Source organism: Acartia tonsa, chromosome 5, assembly GCF_053477335.1.
Source record: "Acartia tonsa isolate MP-2025a chromosome 5, ASM5347733v1, whole genome shotgun sequence".
Classification (NCBI taxonomy): domain Eukaryota; kingdom Metazoa; phylum Arthropoda; class Copepoda; order Calanoida; family Acartiidae; genus Acartia; species Acartia tonsa.
This window is the reverse complement of record NC_137264.1, coordinates 18,763,912-18,779,908: the sequence shown is the minus strand read 5'-3', so window position 1 is coordinate 18,779,908 and position 15,997 is coordinate 18,763,912. Positions and strand designations below refer to the sequence as shown.

The window sequence follows — 15,997 nt, the reverse complement described above, 5'->3', positions numbered from 1 at the left end:
TTATAGAACAATTATGATTTCCTTTCTAGACCTTTGTGTTTATATTTCTAGATTATAAAGCGATAAAGATATACTTTTTCATAAATATGTTTATTATATAACAATCTTATATTAAAGGTAAAAGATCTCAGAAACGGCTCCACCATTAAAAGCGTGCTTCTCTGAAAACCTTGAAATGGTTTTAGGCTATCATAAAACACATCCTGTAAGGAAAGAAAACATTATGTTCAGGACATTGTTTTTCTAAATACTTATATTCTAGTAGCTTAAAAGCAAGCAAATAGATCTAAAGCCTTGCTAAATAAGGGGAAATGCCCCCCTCCCATAATAATATAAAGACAAATAAATGCTCCCCTCTTTCATCCCAATAGAGATAGAGGGAGGGAGTTATGCTGAATACAACTATAATTTGAATTATTACATTTCATGATCAATATTTTGTACAAAAATTAATTTTTGCAGTTAAAAGGTAATTGTTTACTAAATATCTTAAAAAGTAGGTATTAGCTATCAATCAAAAATACTTAATCTATAAGATGTATAACATCGAAAACATTGTAAATAAAAACTATGAACAAAAATTTGATGTCTAAAATTACTTGAATATGGATGGACATATATTGTAAGGCACCAAATGGGTGTACCTATCATCTGATAATAATAATAAGGCAACATTTTATCCCTATTGGAAGCCGAGTAAATAATATTTCCCCCGAGAGCATTACCGACAGACCGACGGAACAAGTTCGTTACAGACTATTCTTTACAAAAATCATAAATAACAGCCAAGAAAATTTAGTTTTTTCTTCAAAACAGACATATGGACAACGGACATAGAGACAGACATGAGGACATTTCTAATTATTAAATAGATTTTCCCCAAAGGAGCTCAGAAATTATAAGGTGAATATGAAGTTGTACAAAAAATTGGTTATAAGTTGCATAAATTTAGTTATGGTAGGCAGCCGACCAAAGAATATTATATGGGAGTATCTAAATTATATCAACACACACACACACATACACACACACAAACACACATACAGATAAATATACACAGAAATATCTATCATCTTTCTAAAAAGAGTGTTTAGACAATGCTCTAAATAATAAGCTGTATAAATTTAATTTCAAAAGTTATTAGCTCATTTTAAAGACCCATTACAAAATTGGAACAGGGTCTCTGCGCTGAGGGGAGAGTTTTATATATCTCAAGCCCCATCTATTCTTTTACATTGATCATATTATTATAATATTTAAAAAATGACAATTAATAGTCCATAATATTAAACTTTTATCAATGCAAAAGCTAGCTTCCTATAAAGCACAACTTAATCGTTCCATACAAATTTAAAGTTTTTATTGAAAAGCATCAAAATACTTTTGATTCATATTTCTGTAATGTTTAAACATATTTGGGAGTTTATATTGATACACCACATATTATGGCTTGGGGGTCTAATTTTCATATGGAGGAGGGCAGGGGGGGGGGGAACTTTGTGGTGACACCTGCTTTTAATAGGGGTATGTGAATATATATGTAATCATCAAATAAGGAGAAAAATAAGGTGGGGGGGTTTAGCAATCAACATAACAATAATTGATACACAATAAAAAAAATAATCTGAGGGGTTTTTTCTTTTTTCTTTGGGGGGGTGGGTGCTGGGGGAGGGGGTTGATGCATAATTATACGCGCAGATGGTTGCTCTGGCTCACTGCAGATGCTTTGGCACAAGATTAATTTCTGTAACTGAAGAATAGTCATTTTGTTTTATGTTTTTTTTTATAAGTATTCAGAGGCATGTGTGAGGGGAGGGAGATGTCAATCTAATTAAGAAAAACTGGGGATGACTTCTATCTGTAGAATAGTCATTTTTTTAAAAGCGAAGCTTTTCTATAATTAGGGTCGGTCCGTCCGTACGTCCGTAACGGATAGCTTTTTTCGCTAATTTAGGCATGTTAGAATTGTCCTATTGATTTCAAATTTTGCATGGTGATTCCTTTAGTAGTTAGGAACGATTTAGAAAGCGTAGCAACTCTATAATCATTACCAGAATGTCCGTACGTCCATTTTAAACATGTTGATTTTTTTACTTTTTTAACAACAAATTTTTATGTGATCTAATAATCCGATTGATCTGATTTTTGGTATGCTTATTCCTGGGACAACAAAGTACAATATTATAAGCGAAGCAACTCTATAATAAAGTCCTAAAATGTAAGTATGTCCATAAACATTATTCTATATTGTTGGGTGATTTTATAGAACGTAAGACTACCCAATGTCTTATAAAGTATCTTGACCATTACGTGCGGAAATACAAAAGCAAGGAATGAAATTGGCTAAATTTATACAACAATACAAACACACAACTAACAATAATAGCAATTAAAAATAAACTATTGAAGAATGAAGAATATCTGCAGCATAAAGAAACACTGGCTTCAATTAAAACGAAATTGTTGGTTGGAGAAGGCTGTGGGTCTCAACTGGACTTGATCCACTCGTTGAACTGAAATAATAGAGGTGTAAGAATTTAGAGGATCAATTAATTTTCAATACTGTCCTGAAATTTAATGGGCCAAGCTTTAATCTCTTATAATATAGTTACTATCAAATAAAGCTTGAATCTGGTGCTATATTTTTAGCAGTCATTCAGTATTGTTAGTCTATTCCTCTAATCTCTATTATAAAAATACAGTAATATCTTACCGACAATTGCACAGCTTAGCAGTCCACACCAACAACAATGGGTCTAAGGTCCATCCAGGGATCAACGGGCACTGGAAGGAGCAGCAGGTGGTGTATACATGGCTCTAGCCTGGATTTTGGGCGAAGTTAGGTGACCTTTTTTTTCTCTTTTTAGTATTGTGACACCTTATTCTAATCTAATGACCTTCTATCCAGTACATAATATACATATCTTTAACTAATTTAGAGATCCCTAGATATAACCTATATGTCCTTATTATAAACTATTGTGCCTGAATGTTATTGGCAGGTTAACATGGAATCAAGTAGCGCACAGGGGGGGGGGGGGGATGTCCATTAGCACAGGAATCTTCATGCATCTAGGCCTCCTGTCTCGTACTTGGAATTTAATCTAATCCACACTGTTAACCTACAAAAAGAATATACATTTAGCTTCAAAGTACACTCTTAAAGTTAGGTTTATTGGTACTAGTAAAATCAATGTGCATTCAAAAGTTACAATAATGCACTTAATTTGCTCTTTTTAGATATTTTAATTCTCAACAATTAATTAATCAATACTAATGCATTTTAAAACATTTGGATTAACTGTTCTTTTTTCTTTTGTGCTCTTATATTAAATCGGCTATTAAGGCTTTTAAATAGTAAATAAAACCTTACCGTACATCCAAAAGCCCAATCAGACAACAGCAAAAGGACAGTCTGGATCTAAATTAAATAAAGCACTTATTTTTAACTATTTTAGACCAATGTGTTCCAAAGAAATTGATAAAACATTAATGATCAATTACTATTTACACATTGTTTCAATATTCGATATTACACTGTAATAATTAAGATTTTATAGCAATTTTTAATTATTACCTTTTTATTTCCAGAACATTTTAACTAACAGAGTGCCCCTTTGAGAGGGAACACTTTTAACGGCACCGAATGCCAACAAGGCTAAACAATTACTAAACAAAATCACAGTACACTCTATCGTGATTTTGTATTTATATCCATATTATACGTTTATGATAAACATATAATTACATTAACATTCTTTTTGATATATTTTAGTAACTTATTGGATATTTCATTTCTATTCATTTATGTGTTATTTCAAACTGTCGACAACTCCCAGTTAAACTATGTATGTGAAATTATTATGAAGCTGGATTTATCAGTTTTTCCAACTTTCACAAAACATATATCAAGCAGTTTTTCAACAATTTTACTTACAATTTTGCTTCGACATTTATACATTTATATTCTGATTATTCAGTTCTGACACTATACAAATGTTAGTGTCAGTTTGTCCTACCGTTTCAGTGCTTCGCTTTTATGGATGTTGTCATCTTTGTTTCTTTATAAATAAACAGAGATGTGCGATAGGGGATAAATCTCTGTGTACTTGTGAATCTAGCTTGTGAAATGTCAGCTCTATATAAAATTATTCTGTACTCTATTTCTATATCTGTAAACTGAGGATGCTACTCATTTTCCAACCGTAGAGACCTTGATGTTTTAGAATACAAAGTTAACTTATCAGTGTAAAGTACTGATACACAAAGTTGTATAAGAAGCTTTCTTATTTAGAGGGGGGAGGGGTAGAATTTAAATCTTGTGAGAAGTTGTACTTCACTGATGAAATTTTAACCTTAGTTTTCTACCGACAGACTGACAGAACACGTCAATTATATACTGGGCTCTCATTGTTAGGTGATAAATAATTCAGTCATGTATCTTGCGCGCATATTAGAAAACGAAACCACGTTTTCCTAAACATTTCCAGGCGAACTTTTGAAATTATAGTGTAGATTGGTTTACGGCAATTTCGCTGACTTTGGGGACTTAAATTAAATTTTGATTGGGTGGTTAATTAAGGTTAATGTTCAAATGTTTCAATAAATAATTATTATCTACAGAAGGGGTGATTTTGTTGGAATGTACATCATATTATGAGCCATTGTCTTATCCTTTTCTTTCACAAGGTTTTTCTCACACTCGTAATAATTACTTATTGCAGTTCAAAAAACCATTCGTTCTAAAGATCTTAAGAACCATAGAGACGACCACACACACACACACACAGACATCCAACTACTTAATAGAGCTTAATAAATTGAGTTCGCATGGATGAAGTTTGAACAAAATTTATAGTCAATTTGGAAAAGTGTTGAAAAAGTTGAGTAAAAACTTGAAACTGGAGAGAAAGATAACACCGCGGATAGGGAAATGATTTTTCAATTTTAATCATACATTTTTTCTATACTTTGAATTATTTAGTCCCCCCCCCCCCCTCCCTTTCATTCACCTAATAAGAAATCATTTGCAATGGAGCTATGGTGGCATGATTTTTTTTAGCCATTCTAAATCTTTACAAGGTAAGGGGGGGGGGACAAAGACATTATTTTATTTAAGCGTTCCATAAAACTTATAGATGAAATTATTAAAAACAGCGTCAAGATGTTTCGGGGGATTTACATTTTAAAACAAAGTTAATAGATGGGATGTAAGGAATTAACTAGTAAAACACGTACATACAAACATTACATAAATGAAATAGATTTAATGAAAAAAAATTACATTCGTCTTTGTCCATGGATAACACTTCTTCTACGTATATTTCATGTTTCTATAAAACAGAAAATTATTACGGACAACAAAATTTTGATTCTAAGCAAAGCAACTCTATTCTTGAGTGGGGGTTTGTTAGTACAAATTAAAACGTCAATGATATAGAAATGTTTTATTGGTTTGGAACTTTTGCTATTCAATAACTGTGCTTTAATTTAAAGATGTTTTTTTAGATTGAAAAAAGACAAATTTAAAAAAAAATTGAATTTTACTTCAGAGATGTCCCCATAAATGTTATGTCCCTATAGGATTAGTTGGTGCACCTACACAATCAAAAACCTATGGAAGAATCTAACATGAAAATTATCTTTACTCTAAAACTTTACTGCTTTACAGGAACACTCCCAATGGGAGATGTCATTCTATTCTAATTTGAGATTTTAACATTCTAACATTTAGATAGCACCTATAGCTAGCTACCTTTGTATTTAACACTGCTTAAGTAGCCAGTAGCCATGGTTAACACAGTTAGTTTGAAACAAAAGTAGGTAACGTAATTGGATCATGTCAAAAATACAAAGAAATGCCCTTTTCCCAAAGTAGTAGTGTCAAAACTATTAGACGTACAAGCAATGTTAAGATGGCATAAAAGGCCCATAACAAGATCCAATAATAAAAAGAAAGCTTATTTTAGAGAAAACAGTAAAAGTGTCGAACTATGACGTCAGAAAAAAATAACAATTAACCAATATGAAGCCAGTATTCACTGTGGTAAAATATATAGCGGCCTCTCATTGGTTAATTGTTAATTTTTTCTGACGTCATAGTTCGACACTTTTACTGTTTTCCATTTTAGATGTAAACATTTGAAACATAAGTAGTCACACAAAAAAATAGTAATTGGCCTTCAACTTCATGAAAACTCTATTTCTCCCGTTTGGTGATTGCTTCGAAAAAATTCATAATGTGAAATCCGGTGAATTAGAACCAGTTCTAATCCATACAATTTTTTTTCTCGTATTCACTCAAAACCGGTGGATTAGAACTGGAGCTAGATCTTTAAATGTGCAGCCGTTGTCGTTGCCGCTGCCAGAGGTAGAGCCACTAACCTAATAGCGATCTTTAAATCAATTTGGCTACGCATGACCACGGCTTTAAATCTTTAAATCACAACCACTTTTTGAATTTTCAGTAAAATTATGAAAATAATAATAATAATAATGCGTAAAACAAAGATTTAAAAATCCATGTTTTATTGGCAGCACTGGCAGTGGCGACGGCTACGGCTACGACTACGGCCACAACTACGGCTACGGCTATGGCAACGGCTACACATTTAAAGATCCAGCTCGGTTCTCATCAATACGAATAAACTATGTCTAGCATCGAATTATTTCCAGTTTTCTACGAATATGAAATGCATCTCTGAGCTAAAAAGATTGTTTTTAATCTTATAACCGTACATTTTATATCCGCGGAAAGCTGTTTATAATACGATGCGAGAAAATTGAGAAATAACTATTCTAATAATTAAATTCTAAATTTTTTTTACTGGTTCACCAGATTTAAAAATTTTAATACTTTGACAAAAAAATACAATGAAGATCATTTATTGGAAATTTTTACCGCATTTACAATTCAAGTATACTGTGGTATATTCGTACATAGATAGATAGACAGTAGTCCTAAGCAAAAAATACTTATCAATTGTTTCAACCCCTTATAAACGAGCATTAAAAAGTTTTAAAAAGAAATTTATCCTTTTAAGTACAAGGTTCATAATTGCCTGTAACTTAAGATTTATTAAACCAGTAGAAAAAAAAGGTTTGGGCAGGTTTTTGCCTATTTTATGGAAGAGGAGATCAATCCCTGATATGGAAGGTGTACTCCCTAAAATACCTACATGTGACTAAATTCTGTTAGTCGGGAGCAAAGGGGCAAAAAGTGCTAAGGTTACACTACAAAGGGATTGGAATGGGTAGTTAAGATTGTTCTAAAAGGTAGTCAATTCATTTCATCAAATAAAAAGAGTTGATAATTCCTCGCTAACTATCCCTCACTCAAACGTACAGCCAATTTTTACAGCTTTGGCAGCGTAGCTATTCTCCAAATTAAAGTATATGTTTTTGTAAATTTGTTTTTAGAGCGAGAACATAAAATTACAATTAAAATTAAGACTTTTTAAATTATGTTCTATTAACTAGCAATACATTTACAACAAAATCTAGAATAGATAGATATAAATAAAATTGTTCTTGTTATTATATTTAAACTATTCCATATTTAGACTTTTCTCTGTAACGTATTTTCTTATCTTTCTGTTTTCTATTATTGGAAAATTTAGGAAGCAAAGCTACTCTTCAGCTCTTATGCATTGGTTGAATTCATGCTAATTCGTTAAAAAGATGCCATCTATGACTATAAACTGTTAAATGAACGAAAATCATTTAAAATATCATAGTATTTGAAAAATTTTATCATGCCAATTAAAAGTAATATATAATTATATCTTATAATATTTCTAGAGCTGCTACACTAATTTATAACTTACCATAAAGATCAGGGGAAGATGTAAAACAAGCCCTAAATGTAGAAAAGTCTTGCTCTATAAAAATTTATTAAGGAGGTTTTGTGGGAATCTATATATTACCATAAAGATCAGGGGAAGATGTAAAACAAGCCCTAAATGTAGAAAAGTCTTGCTCTATAAAAATTTATTAAGGAGGTTTTGTGGGAATCTATATATTATAATAAATTATAGATATAATAATAATGATAATCTTAATTTGATTTCAATTTGCTAATTGGTCTATAATGTGCAACAAGGACATCTATGGTAACATACAGGGAAGCACAAACAATATAAAATATGTTATTCGGCAAAAGTAATAGTTAAGTTTAAAAAGAGACATAATAGCGAAAATCTCAAAAATGATTACTAGCGAATACGCCACTAGGACACTTGAGGTTCAGTGGAGGGTAAGTCGATCCTCAACTTATTATTTGGGGGTTGTTGAATCTTGATATTTCTTTTTCAGGGGCGATTTCTCTTGGAAGGTGGAGGTGCCCTCCCCAAAAAAAATTATGAAACTTCCCTGGATCTATAAGTAGCTTTACTGTAAAGGAGAACCGTAACGGTCCATTGGTAAGCAAGATCCTATGCTACATATAGACTGACAAAAATCCTGTTACTTTTCTATAATATCTCTTGCAGAAATCGCTAATAAAATGATAAAAAATTGCATTGCTATTAGAACATTTGATTATGTAATTTATTTGTTTGTCATCTTACGTTACTTTGATGATGTAACATAGCAACGGACAGAGTTATAGAGTTGCTATGCTACTGAAAATAATCAAATAATCTGAAATAAAATTTCCCACCCTAAATTAATTGCTACAAAAATGTAAATTAGGGCTTTGCAATTATTTGATTTCATATCTAAAATTGAATGTCCCATAATAGATATTTTTATGTTAATGAGAAAAAATTATTTGTCTAATAAGATCTCTAAACTGCAGGACCTATTAGGTTTCCTTACTTCTCCAGTTTTTAATATTCTAGGCCACACCCTAGTATTTTTTTCTAACAGTAATAATTTAGGTAGTGCAGGGGAGGGATTACCATCTACCTCTTCTTCGCTATTGTTAACCAAACTGTTGGATGTTTGTCTGTATCTTTTATATATGTTTGTAGGCAGCTTTTAAGCTAGTTTTGTTTTTTGGGGAAGTTACTCAACCTAAAATATATGACCCAAAAAATGCTATACTACCTCCTTAAAAACTGTTTAATAAAACATATTTACGATAAAGCCAGTAATTTTTGTAGTTATTCTTAAAAGCTATAGACGCAACCACCAGTTGAAATACTAGATAATAAAGATAATAAAAGTTACATGTGTATAAACTAATAAGTTGAAAGTCACACCACCTGCCCTATGCCAAAATCAGGGATAATGGACAAATATTAAATTATTTTATTACTTTAATCATATTTTAGCAGCCACGCCATAAGCTTCTAGGACCTAGAAAACAGCTTGAAACCATCAAAAGACTTAATCTTAAATAAATTAGTCTAAAACCATCACACGATCTATGTTAAACTCCAGTAGTCATTAAGATCTTAAATTACAGACAAAAAAACCTTATTACTTTATATAACATGAAAAATGTTTAATAAATAAAAAAATACATAAAATATATATGATTTAAATGGAATAAAATCGATCACTTTACCTGGTTATATTGGTTGAATTTCAAAGATTTTCTATTCAATATTCCTCTTAAATAAATGAAATTAAGTTAATAGTTATTTCTCGCATCGTATTATAAACGGCTTTCCGCGGATATAGAATGTACAATTATAAGATTAAAACCAGTTTTTTAGCCCCTAGGTGCCGTAGGCACGGGCTAAAAAAACTGGTTTTAATCTTATGATTGTACATTTCTATATTCGTAGAAAGCTGGATATAATACGATGCTAGACGTAGTTTTTTCGAATGGATGAGAACCGGTTCCTATCCACCGGATTCGAATGAATACGAGAAAATGGTTTATCGAGATTTTTTAATAGGACATTGAACGGCCAATTAATCTGCCTCCAGAACTCTTCGAAGCTTCTTGTGTAGATTAGATTGAATCTTTTATATATGTAGATTTTTATATATGAGATGCACATTTTTTTATTTATTGATTAAAATAATTCCTTGGAAGATAAGGCACAAAGATGCAAGTTAAGCCTCTGTATTTCTAACGTATTGTTTTTTTTATGATTTTGAGGATTTTTCTGGGAATATGTAAAAAGCAACAGTTTTGATTTACAGAGATTTCTTATGGCAGTTTAGTGGCAGCTTGGATATCTGATTAAATACGGGGCCTGAAATCAATAAAATTTAGAAGAATAACAGTACGTTAGTATGTCATTGGATATTAAACTTTACTGTTATATCATATGCAAATTTTCCCGGAACCATCCTAAAACAAAAAGCATGTGCTTGGGAAAAATTAATCATCTATTAAACATTAGGTAGATTTATTTCTTTTATTTGAAGACTTAAATTATAATTTCGATACTTACACATGAAATAACTGGGAGAAGGAGGAGGGGGGGGGGGGCGGGGGTTGGATAGCACAAACATCATTTTTTGGGGGGGGTATTTACCCCCCCCAAATTGAATGTTCTTAAAAAAAAATTTTACTGAAAATTTTTTTTTGGGGGGGGAGGGAGTAATCCTTGAGGTGTAATATATTTTATGTTCCTCGTTTGGTCTCCTAATAGTTAATGAAAAGTATATCCTAATGTTTCAATTAAATCAGATCTTGAAGACGACATTTAAACCGGCTTCCAAAAAACAGGTTTCTTATGAATACGTTCATAGCAGACAGATTGTTATTGTTTACAAATTTCATCATACACGCTAAACGAGAATAAAAAAGTGAAGTTATATTTTAAATGAAAAAAAGATTTAAAGTTATTTTGGTGAACTGTGTTACCAAAAATAAAATAAGTAGTACATTAGTCGTTGAAATATCAAGCTTTATATCATTGCAAACTGTCAGTCAGTCATAAAATCTTTAGGGTAGGGCAGGGACAAGTCAGTTGCTAGGCGAAATCGTTATTATTTTGACATATCTTCATTAAATGACATTTATCTCCATGTTCTAATCGATTGACAGAAAATTACATGAAACATAAGTTGTTTGTTGTTAAATTGCCTACAAAAAAAGTATAAAAGCAAATTTTTGTGAGATGATTTTTACGGGTACTTATTGGGTCTCAAAGTCGAACGAGAAAAAAAAACATTTTTTGATTATTTTTAAAGGTCAGAAAAAGATTGGGTTATACAAAAACGGGTAAGAGTTAGGAGTCTAGACGTCTTCATGGGACAGAATAAGCATTCAATTCCATTGAAATCATAAAAAAAGCTTGTTTAGTTTTCTCAAAACTAGATATAAAACTTACCAGGACCTATAAGACGCTTCACTTTAAAGTATAATCATATTGGTTCATTGGTTAGTGAGTTAATTATTGTATTTTTATGTTCTAAAGAATGAGATACTACTATATATTTGAATAGTAGTGGCGCCCTTAGCATCTAAGAACTCGTGTTTTCTAAAGGGTAAAAAGGGAGGAGAAAAATAGCCTAAAACCACTCAAAGGATTGACCTATAATAGTGTGGAACCATCATGGGATCTATGTGAAGCTTTCCTAAAAAGGAGAACTCAGTATTAAAAGTAATGAAATCTGAAGCTATAGTCAAATAAACCTTACTTACTACTTTATGTTATAGGATAGTACTTATTAACTTAATAGATTAGGTAGGTGCTTTTTTTACATAATTAAATTACCCCCCCCAAAAATTTTACCCCCGGGGTAAATTAGTTTGGGGGGGGATAATTACCCCCCCCAACAGATTTGGGGGGAGTATTTACCCCCCCCAACAGACTTTAGGGGGGGTAATTACCCCCCCCAATCAAATTTTACCCCCAGGGTAAAAATTTTTGGGGGGGTAAAAAAAATTTCGGCGCGCTTCGCGCGCCATTTTACCCCCCCCAAACACGAATTACCCCCCCCCTCAAATTTTTTACCCCCCCCCAAAAAAAAAGCTTGGACGCCCCTCAACATCTCCTCCCCCCAGATTTTCAAATCTCACTATTATAAAATATCCTCAAAAGAGCGGAAGAGTTAATTTCTCCATTCAGCAAAAAACTGACCCTAATACAAACAATATTTCCGATCCAATAAAATTGTTTGTCAGTGTGAGAAAAATTAAGGTAGCACTTTATATGTTTGACCTATTAACAGATAAAGTTTGAGTTTTTTTACAAGCAGTAATTATTACATGAGCATGTGCTTTTAATTTCAAACAAGGAACACAGTAATAGTGTCTGACTAATTATGACGTAACAAAAAAAAATTAGCCAATGAGAGGCCGTTATTGACCAATGGTAAAATTTAAAGTGGCCTCTCATTGGCTAATTTTTTTGTTACGTCATAATCAGTCAGACACTATTACTGTGTTCCAAACAAGGTCAATTATAAGCAGAGATGGTTAATATATGTAAATAACTCCAAGACTGGCATCATCAAAGCACAGAAATATATTGTTTAATATCATCCAAACACTGTTTTATCAGAAAAGAATATACATATTCTTAATATACCCAAGAATTATATGTGCTTTTTTTCATAAAAAAATAATTTTAAGAATATATTTCCAGTATCGCTTCAAAACCGATTAATATCCGGTGGATTAGACCCGGTTCTCAGCAATACTGAAAAATTATGTATAGAATTTTATAGAATTATATCCAGTTTTCTACGAATATAAAAATGTACAATCATAAAAATAAAGCCAGTTTTTAGCCCGTGCCTTCAACATCTTGGGGCTAAAAAAAACTAGTTTTTATATCATATTTTTGTATCCGTGGAAAGCTGTTTATAATACGATGCGATTATTATTCTTAGGTTTTTACCAGCGCAGCTGCTTAATAACAAGAAACAAGAGTATGGGTGACATTTCCGTCAAATATCTGCAGTAAAAGATAGATGCATGTTATTATTTTTATTATTTTCCGAATAGAGTATCAAGTCAACCTTGGCTGTTTAATTCAATATTTGGCTATACAAAATTGTAGTGTCCATATTTGGGTATTAAAAGTTATAGTAGAGTGGGGTATTCCTGTCCAGTTTTTTGTTTGGAATGAATATTTCTTACCCGAGGGAATAAATGATGGACCGATAGGTCATCATTTATTCACGAGGGTAAGAAATATTCATTCCTAAACAAAAAACTGGACAGGAATATCATTCTCATTTAAACAAAAAACTCATTTTAAGGGGTTAATAAAATAATAAAAATAAGTGTTCTTTTCAAAAAAATATTATAAATATGAAAAAAGGAGATTATTTTCTTTCTTTTAGTAATTAATAAAAATTATAAAATCTTCCAAAAAAAATTAAAAATCTTCTAAAATCATACCAGGGATATAAATGAGATACCAGGGAAATAAATGAAATTTACATCCACTATTTAAGGGGTTGTTTATATGGGAATGTCTATTTATGTGTGATATGAAATATGATTGTGGAATACCCTTTAGGTGTATTTGGCTTTAAAAAGTAATAACAGAGTGTCCTTTTATGTATATTTGGCTATAACAAGTAATAGTAGAGTGCCCTGTTATGTATATTTGGCTATATAGATTAATAGTAGAGTGTCCTTTTATGTACATTTGGCAATAAATAGTAATAGTGGAGTGTTCTTTTATTTATATTTGGGTATAAAAAGTAATAGTGGAGTGTCCTTTTATGTATATTTGGCTATAAAAATAGCAGAGTGTCCTTTTATATATATTTAGCTGTAAAAAGTACTAGTAGAGTGTCCTTTTATGTATATATGGCTATAAAAAGTAATCGTAGAGTGTCCTTTTATGTATATTTGGCTATAAAAAGTAATGGTCTTAGTTTATAAACTAATCAGACCCAATGTTTCACTTTTTTTATAAACTAGGGTTGTAATGAATATTCAATTCAAACTTTGAACGTTTGGAATGTATTCAAAGTTTTCTGATTCGCTAGCCTGGCTTTGGATACTATTTGTGAATCTCAAATGTTCGGTTCTAACTTTTTAACCATTATTTTTAATGTACAGAATTGGAAGTTTGTATAATATAATCTTAGGGGATGAACATATTTTTTTCTTCTATTGGCTTATCGCTGATTTGTTCATATTTTTAACAAGTCCGGCAGAACCCTAGCTTGATGTTTATTATAGAGGTATGGTGTGTGCCTATCTAGGCAAGTTCGTGATTTTACTTTTAATGAGTAAACTTAATGAGCTCCAGACATGTGCTGCTTACGCCAGGGCTCAGCTGACGCATTCAAATGGCGGCTCTTTATAGTGCCTATAAAATATAACAATACATATGACCAATGATAGACCAATACACAGACTAAATTACCTATGGTAGGCCAGTATACATTTTAATTGATCAATCTAGGACAGCATGAAGTAATTTTTTATAGGCAGTAGAAGAAGCTTCGGCGGCACAGATTCATCTAAACAAAATACAAGTTGGCAGCTGAAAATTAAAAACTTTGGGTACTTTTATTGCGTTCTGGGTTATACGATCCAAACTTGCTTTGTCGTAACAAATAATTTTATCTACTGAAGAGATAATTATGATAGTGTATTTTTTATCAAATTATCGTTCATTGCCTTATCCCTTAAGATCTCCGGTTTTCTTTAAATTGCACGTCTGAATGCGACTGCGGTTGCCGCGCCAGGGCTGACATAGATCGTGTTGATCGGCCAAGTACAAATTGAACGTCTATAAAATATGCCATGAACTTTTTTTGTAGCAAAGATACTTATAATAATCCTTAGATCATATTTTTAATTTAAAAAACAAGAAGTTGAATTACTATTTACTTTGCAGGAAAGTTATGTATTTTTATAAAAAGGTTGATTATAATTTTGAATTGACAATACATATAGAAAAGAGATACGGCGTGTATTATTCTGTCTGTCTGAGTGTACTAAAGGATCCCCTTTACAGTGAAGCTTCTGATAGGTTCTGTGAAGGTTTATAACTATTTTGGGGGAGGGTACCTCTAACCTCCTAAGAGAAATTGCCCCTGGAATTCCTAATTCAACCTTAGACCTTAGTTTTCCCCTCCTTCACACTTCCTTTTCAGTTACATATCCTTTTCTTGTCCATCATAAAGATTAAATCATTGTTTGTCACTAAATGTCAAAAATCTCTTGTTTACATGCATAAAACAAGTTGAATATTATTATTTAACATCAAAACATAAGAAGTTATCAAAAAATTTATATTGTTTACACCATGTATAGGATAATAGGATAAATAAAGTAATATTTTTATCAAAAATGTAATTCCATAAGATTTTATAAATCTAATAACCATTATCCTAATCTTTTAAATTATTCTGATAGCAAAGCTGCTTTATAACACTCTTTGTTTGTCCGTAGGTCTGTAATGAAAAATGGGAGATTAATAATCTGCTGAGGCTAACATAGACATATAAAAAAAACAAGTTTTTAGTAAGTTAATTGTTACTTAATTTCTTAAGAATAGATAGCTAGATAGTTGATAAGGGTATATAAGACAAGCCTTTTCATGTAAAGAATAAAGATGTTTTTACAAAAAAAATTCCCATCACAATTGCAAGAAACAAAAACCCATCCCCTTAATTTTTTTGAATAAAATGCAAATAAGCGAGGGAAAAGAGGTGTTTCTTTCCCTAAGACTAACCCCTATGGCTTCCTAACCCTGGCTGCAAAGCACCTAACCTAACCTGAACTGACAAACAAACGAAAAACTACCCTCCCCCCTCTCAACCCAAGAACTGAATTTATCTTTTGATTATAAAGTTTATTTCTATCAAAAATGATAAATTGAAAGCAAAAGATATTTTTATTTTTTAAGAATTGCTATTTAACTTCACTAAATTATAAATATCTTATTTAGTATTTTTGAAGAAACAACTTATTTTTGTAATCTGATCAATAGAGCTGAGAACACAGAGAGGGCATTGTGTCAATCTTGTTAACTTTATCTCACTCAAATTTAGCTCCAATGAAAACGGCTCTCCCATGGAAATATATTTTATATCAATCTTAATTATAAAAAAATGTTAAGGCATTTTAATCAAAATTGTTAAGCAAATAGCTTAATGAAAAGGAAGAGCATAT

The 15,997-nt window shown here is 31.5% G+C and overlaps 1 long non-coding RNA gene across 2 annotated transcripts; it reads right to left on the bottom strand.

Annotated features, from left to right (window-relative positions):
* Window positions 1-2,334: 2,334 nt before the first annotated feature.
* Window positions 2,335-3,763, bottom strand: LOC145318923 (uncharacterized). Of its 2 annotated transcripts, XR_013879588.1 has the most exons (5): window positions 3,578-3,763; window positions 3,374-3,421; window positions 2,986-3,122; window positions 2,714-2,822; window positions 2,335-2,513 (listed from the first exon to the last, which is right to left on the bottom strand). It is a non-coding gene; the product is annotated as an uncharacterized LOC145318923 (long non-coding RNA). The 2 variants fall into 2 exon arrangements; XR_013879587.1 differs by lacking the exons at window positions 2,986-3,122; window positions 3,374-3,421; window positions 3,578-3,763 and having other exon boundaries at window positions 2,714-2,854.
* Window positions 3,764-15,997: the final 12,234 nt, after the last annotated feature.